We start from the raw sequence: 12709 nt of genomic DNA, 5'->3' as shown, positions 1-12709 counted from the left end.
TCTTTTTTTTCCATACAGCCTGCGGGAATGCTCTTGCAACTGTAGATTCGTAAAAAAACAATTTCCAGTCACTTACCCCCTCAATTACTGCTGCGTTTAGTACGCCAGCATCAAGGACAGGTGTAACAACAATCGCCGTCGAATGGAAATTACTACTGTCGTGAAAGCTACTATATTCTGAATTCTGCAAAGCTAATGTTTTTATTCCTCATCCCCGGAAACGACAGCGTCAAGCACCAATCAACGTGCCTGCACCACATGCTGTAGAGCCCTGCACAGCAGACAATGTCGTCCCGGATCGATGTTATTTGAGAGCGGCCATTGTGCGTTCTGCAGACGGGCAAATGAGCCCGCTTGGAAAGGTGCCCATTCTGATGAATACTTGCGGAAGCCTCCAGACTGCCGTGTTCCTGAAACAATAGAGCGGCGCACAACTCCGGCAACCTACCGCCCGACTATGGCTTTCACAATCAGAGAAACACAAGCAGCTCTCGTACGCGATAGATTCAACAAACCGCGTAACGAAGTACTATGGGCTCGTATGAAGTCGCCACACACAGAGCTGACTGCATGAAGCATACGACAAGTCTGACCCTGGTAAAGAACACTGAACACGTCCTCACATTTCAAGTCGCAGAACACGACATATCGTAACTTGTTTGCGCTGAGAGAAGTCAACTTCTTTAACGAAACACTACACGCAGACCTGTATATATAATATACAAGCCACCCAGTGTCTAGAGCATGCTACTCCATGTACCACTATCAATTTCCACTCTTCCAGTTAAAACGCGTATAGTGTGGCGAAAGAGCAATTATCTAGGGTTTCACATAAAATCGAATCTCTCCGATTTTCTTAGTCATGGATATTTTGCAAGAAATTCATGTCTGAAAAAGTAAGTTGCCTGCTTTCGTGGGACGTTTGTTTTCAGAATTTTTGCAGAAAACCATTCCTTTATACAGAACAGTTATCCTGAAGGGACTGGAACTAGAGCGTGATGAAATACCATACTTTACTTCGAGGATGTCAAACTAAACACCTTTCAGCCGTCAAATTTCCAACCTTATTTTATTTGGCAACCAGTCTCAGCGTTATACTACGCCATCTTCAGGCTCCTGATCGACTTTTAGAAAGGATCTACCTCGGTTGTGATCTAAACAGGGGCCAGCAATACTCGTATTAGTAGATACTTGCTACAGGATCACTTCATCTATCACTTGCCGACCTGTAGCAAGTATCTACTAATACCAGTATCGCTGGCCCCTGTTTCGATCACAATCGACGTAGATTCTCCCTAAACGTCGGTCAGGGGCCTGAAGATGCCGTAGTATAACGCTGAGACTGGTTGCCAAATAAAATAAGGTCGGAAATTTGACGGCTGAAAGGTGTTTAATTTGACATCCTCTATCGAACAACCTAGTCCCACACTCATCTCTAAGTTGGACATACAGAGATATTTTGCTTGACTTTAAATTTAGGCATTAGGTGAGGAAACAATCTGAGTAGCTGCGTAATGTATACACATTTGTTAAAATTAATCCTACCCACTCAAAGGGTGTGCCTGGTTCCCCTGCCAAGTGACGGAGTCTCCCATAGGAATCAGTTGCACGCCCACAATTAAAAATAAAAATAACTGTTTTGTCCCATGAATTTGTCAGACATATACGTCAACTGTTTCTATGCCCGAGGCTTCATGGGACACACATTACGCCGGGAAAACTTCAAGACCCACAACTGTCATATCGCCGCCTGGATGACAGCATTAGCAGACACTTCTTTCACTGCTCGATATAAATTTGGTTAGACGCTCTACTTCACATATCTCGTACCCACAAAAAGGACTTAAGTTTGTTGCAGTGTATTTCATGTAGTAGGAAGGTCCGACTCCAAAATACAATCACTTAACAGTCCGTTTTGGTCACGAGGAGTAGGCAGTGGCAACACTTTGGGAGCACGGGGTAAGGGCAAACTAAGTAGCATTTCCTAATAAAATCTCTCTTATTTTACTTTATCGAGATTACCACGACTTTACAGTTAAAGGTACATACTTCAGAAATTCTTTTTAGATGATGTAATTTTTTATTTGGAAAACACGCAGTCCAAAGTAGCACCATACGCAACACGTGATCCCTTCTTCATCGTTTCATTGCCGATAAATCCGAAGCCGTAGCAATCAAAAGAAACGCAAAATAAACTTTTTACACTTTTGCTGCGTTGGCTCACTCGACATAACGAGAATGGCTCGATACAGCAGTCGAGAACAGAAACTAGCGTCTCTGGACCATGGAAAGGACGAACTGTTGCTCTAAATAGACCAATCCGGATCTCATGGCTCTTCTGATGGCAGGCCTGTATCTGTCCCTCCCCACTTCGGTGGCCCCAAATCGATGATGTCCTCCTCCTCCTCCCTCTTTTCTCTCGTTGCTGTTCTCTGTTGAGAGCGTCACAAAACTGCGCCCCCACGGACACACCACCCAAGGCACGGCCCCAGCTCCCATTCTCTAATTACGCCGTCGCGAACAGAGTTAAAATTCCTGTCAGGGAACAATGATTTAACTTTCTCATAATTTCATTAAACCATCTTAAGCCACCACGATAGCAGCCTATCCTTGTACTTTCACAGTGAGCCAGTGTATCCTGCCTACGATACAAACTACTCTACATTACACACCCAGCCATTCGCATTTGCGTACTTTAATACTACTCCAGCTAAGGGTTTGAATATCGGTTAATTTCTTGTTGCCCACATGTAAGAGGGGCATTCAATAAGTAACGGCACACTTTTTTTTTTTTTTTTTTTTTTTGAAAGCAAGTTGGTTTTATTCAGGATTCCAATACATCATATATTCCCCATTCTTTTGGCTACAATATTTTTCAACATAATCTCCGTTCAATGCGACGGCCTTGCGCCACCTTAATGGGAGGACCTGTACGTACGTATAACCCCCCCCCCCCCATCAGAACTTCATGTAACTGTAGGGGCCGAACGGGGAATATTCCAAGATGTCTCTCAACAAATTCCGTAGTGTTTCAACCAAAACTGGCCGAGGAAAAAAAACTGTGTTGCATTACTTACTGAACGCCCCTTGTACATACATATTCTGTAACCCACTATCCAATGTGTAGCAGATCGTAATTTGCATCACTGCTAGGAATTCCATTTCTTACTTGCTAACAGAGCTAAGGAAAAACAATTGGCCGCACAAGTCTTTACGAGATCACACTTTGTCCTTATGGCCATTACGCGAGAGTAATCATGTAGGTGGCAAAATAATTCTGTACTCTGTCGCTAATGCTTAGCTTTCAACTACGTAAATAGCAGTTTACTTAAAATCTCTTCTTCCCGTCGAACCTAATGGAAATTTCCGCAAAACTCTTTTACTGTTCCTGCTTCTGAATGAATCACCTCGCTGTGCACTATGGTGTGTACTCATTGCTTGCTGATCTCTGAGCTAATGCACAGAAATTGCCCACTCGGCAGCTGGTGAGATGGTCGTGGAGGCAGGGATGTGGCCACAGCTGTGCCGCAGTCAGACCCACGAGGGAGACTGCCTCCAGGATTCCTCGGGCGCTGATGTCGGGCACCGGGGCGCCCTCAGGCAGCAAGGCCGCAGAGGGTCGATGGCGAGAATATGTGGGCTACAGCCACACCGTGCCTCACCAGCCCGCGCCGCATTAGCGGCCTCTGCCACGACCAACCACTCCCATTCTGCAGGTCGTTGCTTTTCTGCACCTAGTGTCACAGTGTAGACCAGTACGATCACGCACTTCTGTCACCAACATCTACATCTACATCTACATCTATACTCCGCGAGCCACCTTACGGTGTGTGGCGGAGGGTACTTATTGTACCACTATCTGATCCCCCCTTCCCTGTTCCATTCACGAATTGTGCGTGGGAAGAACGACTGCTTGTAAGTCTCCGTATTTGCTCTAATTTCTCGGATCTTTTCGTTGTGATCATTACGCGAGATGTATGTGGGCGGTAGTAATATGTTGCCCATCTCTTCCCGGAATGTGCTCTCTCGTAATTTCGATAATAAACCTCTCCGTATTGCGTAACGCCTTTCTTGAAGTGTCCGCCACTGGAGCTTGTTCAGCATCTCCGTAACGCTCTCGCGCTGACTAAATGTCCCCATGACGAATCGTGCTGCTTTTCGCTGGATCATGTCTATCTCTTCTATTAATCCAACCTGGTAAGGGTCCCATACTGATGAGCAATACTCAAGAATCGGACGAACAAGCGTTTTGTAAGCTACTTCTTTCGTCGATGAGTCACATTTTCTTAGAATTCTTCCTATGAAGAGTGGAGCAGTGAAATGCGCTGGTTTGAATGTTTTCATTCGTCCCAATACTGTGAAATGATGGGATGCAGATGATTGAAATTATGAATACTATAATATCTGAACAGCCAGGGACAGAACCGCCATATAAGCGAATTATGGGCATAATGCACTGTGACTGATGTGTGAGATGAGGGAATGAAATAAAAGCAGCTACACCTCCAATGTGCTGTTACAATTGTCACTGCAGTGTGTTATTACCGTACAACTAATACACTGCAGGAAAACTGGAAACTGTTTGTGACGTACCTTCAGCAAAAAGCTTCTCTGATTAAATGGAGTCATCGACACATCTTCCGTGTTATGTGACAAAACTTTCTCTCGGAACCATAAAATGTATTAACCATTTGAATGGTTAAGGTTTTATACATCGGCATAAAACTTCCCGGCACTTTAGAAAATTAATCCCCCCTTTCCCCCCAAAAAAAGAAAATGTTCAAATGTGTGTGAAATCTTATGGGACTCAACTGCTAAGGTCACCAGTCCTTAAGCTTACACACTACTTAACCTAAATCATCCTAAGGACACACACACACACACACACACACACACACACACACACACACACACACACACACACACACACACACACCCCCGAGGGAGCATGTACGCTGCGTATTATGAAAATATAGATTTGAATTCCACAAAACACAGCACGTTAGTTTCCGACGCATTCAAATCGAGATAGCGACGCGCTTTAGTAAACCAATCATAGCTGATGTCACGTGATCTCGCTAGCCGATGATAGATATACAGAGCATAGGACAAACATCACTGTTCAGTACCGCGAAAACACACAGGAAAAGTTAATGGTTTAAATTAATATACGTAGTATAGCGACAAGAAAAGCTAAGGTTTCACATATAATATTGGCCTTTTTCCACGTGTTATACTTAAATATACATCACACAAATGTGCCAGCAAAATTTTAAATAATACATAGACGTCTGGACTCTAAATTATTCTAAGTGGCTGGCCCTCAGAGTGTTAAGTTTTAAATGAGAATCATACGCTCTGTGATTTCAGAAATTCAAAGCACAATCGCACACGTAACGTAATTCATCTTGAGTAAAATGAAACTTTCTTTGAAAGTAGCGACTTCGTTTCAAATAAATTGATTGCCTCTGTGGAAAAGACTAATGAAAGCCAAATTTCTTTAGCAAATCGACAAAAATAGCTTCAATGTTCTGCAAAGCAATTACTGCTTGACTGCCAAAAACATGGAAATAATAAAATCAGGAAACTAAAACTAACAACATATTTTAGCCTTCCATAAGTCTGAAAGAATTTTAATCCACTTGCTAGCTCTCGGCCACAGAAATCCGTCTTGTTTTCATTTGACATGAGAGTTGTAAATGAAGAAGAAACGATCACTAAACATAAACACGGGCCATGTGGAGACTACCGGTCTCTCCCCTGCAACTTTAAGACTGCTCTGCGCATGCGCGAATCTGGCAGCTTGTGCTCGCCAGATGCATTTTTCGGGCTACTGACTGGCTGCTTGTTGCTACTGCTGATACAGTTAACAGTCGTACTTCAAGTAGCCATTAACGGGAGAAGGTAATGCTCATACGCGACTCAATTGCGCATAAGCACGAGCACGCTGGCAACTGCTCAAAGAACCTTGTGACGTCACGGTCGTTGGAAGCAGTTTGTTGTTATGAAGTATTGCATAGTCTTCGTCCTAATGTCTTTGGCACATTTTGGTGTTGGCAGACACTTGTGTATGCACTGTGTTTTGTTGTTGGAAATGGCGCATTTCCTTTGCAACTTCAAGTTTATTTTGATTTTCTTTCCCTCGTTTATGTTTTATTGCTGTAGTATTATTCTGCAGCAGCGGACTAAAGCAAAATCCTTTGTTAGCGTATCAGTTCTTACCAGCCAAAATTGTAAAAATTTAACTGAAAACTGAAACAATGAAAAACTCCCGGAATTCTAAAAAATCATGGGTTTTTTCCCGGTTTTGTCCTGAATCAAAAAATCCCGGGTTTTTCCCGGATTTCCCGGTTGTCCCGGGGCGTATATACTCTGCTGTAAAACAATTACACACACAACTTGCAACCGAACGTAGTCTAATGAATTCCGATGGTAGATGATATTACTTAGCTTTGCATGGTGTTAGTCTGAATTGACTTTTCGGTGCGGTTCGAATCAGTAGCTTCATTAACAGATACCAGTAGACTCACCACCTTTCTTTAAAGAATCTGATTCTCGTGTATAAAACATCATTTAACTTCACATTACTTTTCAAATAAGTTGATGTAAGTATTTGAGATAAACGATGTAAGCGACGGTAAAACATTAGAAAATATTTGCAATTACATGTAAAGTTTGTTGGAAGTCGCTAAATACTCCCATTCTCAAACAGGCGATGAATCAAGTCCACATATTTGCGCGCCATAAGTTACGCTGCTTCACGACAGGTGAACAGTTGCTAACTGTAATGCTTGTCTTAGTGCGTTAAATGTTTAATATAAGATTATACCTCCTAAACCACCAGATGACAGCATTTTAATTTCGGGCAACATCAATATAAAATACACTCCTGGAAATAAAATAAGAACACCGTGAATTCATTGTCCCAGGAAGGGGAAACTTTATTGACACATTCCTGGGGTCAGATACATCACATGATCACACTGACAGAACCACAGGCACATAGACACAGGCAACAGAGCATGCACAATGTCGGCACTAGTACAGTGTATATCCACCTTTCGCAGCAATGCAGGCTGCTATTCTCCCATGGAGACGATCGTAGAGATGCTGGATGTAGTCCTGTGGAACGGCTTGCCATGCCATTTCCACCTGGCGCCTCAGTTGGACCAGCGTTCGTGCTGGACGTGCAGACCGCGTGAGACGACGCTTCATCCAGTCCCAAACATGCTCAATGGGGGACAGATCCGGAGATCTCGCTGGCCAGGGTAGTTGACTTACACCTTCTAGAGCACGTTGGGTGGCACGGGATACATGCGGACGTGCATTGTCCTGTTGGAACAGCAAGTTCCCTTGCCGGTCTAGGAATGGTAGAACGATGGGTTCGATGACGGTTTGGATGTACCGTGCACTATTCAGTGTCCCCTCGACGATCACCAGTGGTGTACGGCCAGTGTAGGAGATCGCTCCCCACACCATGATGCCGGGTGTTGGCCCTGTGTGCCTCGGTCGTATGCAGTCCTGATTGTGGCGCTCACCTGCACGGCGCCAAACACGCATACGACCATCATTGGCACCAAGGCAGAAGCGACTCTCATCGCTGAAGACGACACGTCTCCATTCGTCCCTCCATTCACGCCTGTCGCGACACCACTGGAGGCGGGCTGCACGATGTTGGGGCGTGAGCGGAAGACGGGCTAACGGTGTGCGGGACCGTAGCCCAGCTTCATGGAGACGGTTGCGAATGGTCCTCGCCGATACCCCAGGAGCAACAGTGTCCCTAATTTGCTGGGAAGTGGCGGTGCGGTCCCCTACGGCACTGCGTAGGATCCTACGGTCTTGGCGTGCATCCGTGCGTCGCTGCGGTCCGGTCCCAGCTCGACGGGCACGTGCGCCTTCCGCCGACCACTGGCGACAACATCGATGTACTGTGGAGACCTCACGCCCCACGTGTTGAGCAATTCGGCGGTACGTCCACCCGGCCTCCCGCATGCCCACTATACGCCCTCGCTCAAAGTCCGTCAACTGCACATACGGTTCACGTCCACGCTGTCGCGGCATGCTACCAGTGTTAAAGACTGCGATGGAGCTCCGTATGCCACGGCAAACTGGCCGACACTGACGGCGGCGGTGCACAAATGCTGCGCAGCTAGCGCCATTCGACGGCCAACACCGCGGTTCCTGGTGTGTCCGCTGTGCCGTGCGTGTGATCATTGCTTGTACAGCCCTCTCGCAGTGTCCGGATCAAGTATGGTGGGTCTGACACACCGGTGTCAATGTGTTCTTTTTTCCATTTCCAGGAGTGTATTAATAGTCAAATTATTGTTGTCTCTGGAAGCTGTTACATGGGCACTCTGCACTAGTATAGAGGGGGGGGGGGGTGCTGATGCATTTTTAATATCAAATTGATATGCACATTAAATTGGTCGATTTATTACCCCCGACCACGCCCACCCCCAGGTGACTCCACATGTTTTCCTCAGCCTGCACATGCATTTCCAACCTCTCCCCCATCCCCACCCCCACCTCTCCCCACCTACCTTATAGGTGGGAATTTCTTTGTCCAAGGGCTGTGCTGATGTCCCACCCTCACTCGGGAATTGGCGGGAAATTAAAAATGGCGGTGCCCTTTCCGGGGCTTGAACCCTGGCCCTTCTGGACAGAAAGCCCTAGTGCAACCACCAAACACATGGAAGCTGCCCAGACGTTGGAGATGAAGGTTAAGTTAGCGTACTCTATTTTGGTTGGGAAACTGAAGTGAAGATGTCGTAATTATGTTACTAGTTTTAAAGATTGGGCCTAATTACACAACGCTACACAAGGACAGCCTAAAATCGCAATACAGCTCAAAAATTGACGCCGCCATACAACAGTTGTTATCCTGCTAGGGAAAAAATTCGCAGTATCATTCTAAACTAGTGGTAGACGTACACTCTACCCTTCACCTACAAGCTGGCGGGAAGACGGGTTGGGTGTAAGGTACTATATTTACTCATTTATTTATTTACTTATTTTGGCAGGAAATATATTATTAACGAGTTGCTGGTGTTTGACAGAAAGGAGTTTAGTAAGTGCATTACCTTTAAGCATACAGTTGAGGACCATATCTATCAATGTTTGACGTCAGAGTTCGCTACAGACGCCTGCTCGACAATCACCCTGCAGCCCAGGTAATAGAAGCATAGGTAATTGAAGCCAATACAGGCTACCACAACTGATGGAAAGAATGCAATCACTGTTCTAATTACACTTCGAAATTGCTGTGAAAAAGCCAGCACTCCTAATCAATGGGTAATAATGCAACACATGTACTGGAGATTCGGAAAAAACAAACACAACTACTGTAAAAACCGACCCCAGAAGATAGCAGAGGGGCAGCTGTGTCCTCGTCAATGGGCGCTCATGAACTATTCAACTTGGAGGTAGTCTTACCCCCCATTCCACCTCTCATCCCTCCCGCTCTCCTTCCCTCCCTCCTGCCCCTCACTGAAGGCAGGGACAGAGGTCTCTGGTGGTCCACAGAGAGATCCTTCTGGTGGCATTGATATACTGTCCCCCAGTTCGCAGAAATTAGTCACAGATAGACAAAAGACAAGAACAAGACATTTCATGCAATCTGTTAAACATATTTCTCGGAAATATTGAACCCCCATGGAACAAAAATGACTTGAATAACAGGAAGCCCTCAGCCTAAAGCGACAACAGACTCCTCATATCTGGGAGCACAATCTTCCTCAGCTGTGATCGGAGCAGCCTGCAAGGCGTGGCACGAGCTCGTGGTCTCCTTGAGGCGACGGTCCTTCGCCAACACATAAGGGAAATATAGCGGCACAGGCCCGCCCCCACACGCTGCCCCTGGTCGGAGCGCAGCTGTGTTCAGTGACCACACACAGTATACATGCCCCCAAAGCCTCCCGCGGCCAGAGTTCTGCGATGGAGAACACTTATTTAACGTTAAAGTATCTCATGTAATGAAGCATCTATTAAAACGGAGAGTACAATGGGGTGATAAATATTCTCTTTTCAGGAAAGTAGTCACAACCCACTTTTTTTTAGTTTAAGAGCAAAATCATAGTTTTTACGTCTGACTGCAGTCTACAATTCGCATCTTTGCGACACCCAACAAAGCGCACCGCCGCTGATTACTTAACTTCCACTATTTTGCTCCAACAACTATCGATCACCACATAATATCCTCGTTGTCTCGAAATCATCGGAGTAAAGAAAAAGAGAATTTAAACTCTGACGTAGAAACGTATATGTTAAGCAATTTCTGTCAACTTGATAGGCAAATTACACGACCTGAGAGCATCTCTCGCATTCAAATTAGTCTCTGTAAATAAACTGTCATGCGTGCGTGTGTTACAAACATTTCAGACATGTGAAATAACATTAGCGGATACAATTTTTCGCGCCATTGTACACATGCCAGAAAAAAACTATCATTTTACATTCGACAACTGCAAGCTATAATTCAAGAGGACGGTGCTGTTTTGTACAGTATGGCAAGTACCATTACATCAACGCGAAGCTATATCACACCTGATTATTTTACGAAACAAATCGTGAGAGCCTGTCTTGTCACAGAACATCCTGTAAGATTTTACCGCGTCTTTCTTCCGTCACATCAAAACCAATTACCATCTGCGTGCTTGCATTTGACATTTTTGCTCCATAATTTCCCTCTACCGACATGTGTGTAGAGTTTCTATCATAGATTATATTCCGGCGTTCTAGTTTTGTAAGCAATCTGATCATCACAGCCTGTTTCACACAATTTTCTCACATTGGGGGACAAAACTGTCATTTCTAGGTTCCGCAACGAGCTATAATTCAAGTAGTGTCCTTTATAATTAGAGGTTACTAAGTATGAAGTAACACAGGACTTGCGGTAACACCTGTTTTTCAAACACGCAATCATGACGATAATAATAAAAACAATCATGATTTCACGATAATAGATACACCTGATTTCTATCAGTTTTATGAGCAAAATCGGTGTTGTTTTGAGAGAACTAAATGCATCCAAACTCTAACCAGTTATACCACTCCTTTTAATAGAACTCCCTATAAGATTTTACCACGTCTCTCTTTCGATATATCGAAAAAACAAATATCGTCTGAGTGTTGACATCGAGCATATTACATATACACATATCGCTCCAATGGAGCACGTGGCCAGTGCTAAAAGTCGCTTGCACAGAGCTGCATAAGTTTTGTCGACTGCACTGGAGGAAGATCATACCCAACCGATTATCAGTCACAAGAGAGGGTTCCTGTATTGCTCCTTCATAAGCAGTTTAATACATTATTTTTTCGGCTGTGACACATACAAGCAGTTTACGACTACAGTTATGTACACCACCCTACACTTTGTTTTTCTACCATGACTTCCAAGTATGTGTCAGCTGCTAAACAGACATTAACACCTTTCAATCTTTGGCTCTTACAGAATGCTGAACATCGCATGGTGTAAACTATGCAGCTCCTGCAGCACACAGGTTGGCAGAAATGACATACAGAGGCGATGTTTCTCATTGACGAAAATGTGGAAGAAATCACAACATATGGAAACAAAGAGTTTGCGGCATTGTAAAGCATTTACAACAGCTATCCGAAAGTGATGAGGTATACAGTAAATCTCATTTTCCACAGCAACCGGGTAGTAGATGTCTCGGTGTTCCGTTTTGATGAGCTTTGTTTCCTTGTTTTGCAGTCACGTACGCGACTATTGTTCCAGTGTTGGCTATGGCCGGAAGGTGCCGTTCACAACATGCATGAGACAGCAGAAATAAAAAGATGTACTGTTATCTCATTGGTGAAAAAAAAAATCCTGTTGAGGGCATCGTACCATATGGAAATAGGACGAGTCTGCAACATTGAGGAACGCTTCCAAACAACTGTCTGAAGTTGATTACCTCTGCATTTAATCCCATGCTCCACAGTGAGAAGTAGCAGATATCCAGTGTTCCAGTGAAAAGTAGCAGATATCCAGTGTTCCAGTGAAAAGTAGCAGATATCCAGTGTTCCAGTGAAAAGTAGCAGATATCCAGTGTTCCAGTGAAAAGTAGCAGATATCCAGTGTTCCAGTGAAAAGTAGCAGATATCCAGTGTTCCAGTGAAAAGTAGCAGATATCCAGTGTTCCAGTGAAAAGTAGCAGATATCCAGTGTTCCAGTGAAAAGTAGCAGATATCCAGTGTTCCAGTGAAAAGTAGCAGATATCCAGTGTTCCAGTGAAAAGTAGCAGATATCCAGTGTTCCAGTGAAAAGTAGCAGATATCCAGTGTTCCAGTGAAAAGTAGCAGATATCCAGTGTTCCAGTGAAAAGTAGCAGATATCCAGTGTTCCAGTGAAAAGTAGCAGATATCCAGTGTTCCAGTGAAAAGTAGCAGATATCCAGTGTTCCAGTGAAAAGTAGCAGATATCCAGTGTTCCAGTGAAAAGTAGCAGATATCCAGTGTTCCAGTGAAAAGTAGCAGATATCCAGTGTTCCAGTGAAAAGTAGCAGATATCCAGTGTTCCGCCAAGGTTCCTTCCATCTCCATCTCAACCAAGTGCTGTAAGTCAATCACTGTTCATCAATCAACAGCGTACCAGTGGAGAGAGGGGCGGAAAAGACCCTGTTGATAGTACTGTGATACACATCCCATTTGATAGAGCGATTAATTTTAGCAAGTTTACCAGTTGTTCTGTAATTTCAATGCCAGC

At 44.5% G+C, this 12709-nt stretch overlaps 1 protein-coding gene across 7 annotated transcripts in view; it reads right to left on the bottom strand.

The window, feature by feature from the left end:
* The window catches only part of LOC124596570 (patronin), a 397221-nt gene that overhangs the window by 323636 nt on the left and 60876 nt on the right, over positions 1 to 12709 (bottom strand). The gene's annotated exons all lie outside the window — the stretch shown is intronic.

Source organism: Schistocerca americana, chromosome 2, assembly GCF_021461395.2.
Source record: "Schistocerca americana isolate TAMUIC-IGC-003095 chromosome 2, iqSchAmer2.1, whole genome shotgun sequence".
NCBI classification, from domain to species: domain Eukaryota; kingdom Metazoa; phylum Arthropoda; class Insecta; order Orthoptera; family Acrididae; genus Schistocerca; species Schistocerca americana.
This window is presented reverse-complemented; position numbering and strand designations above follow the sequence as displayed.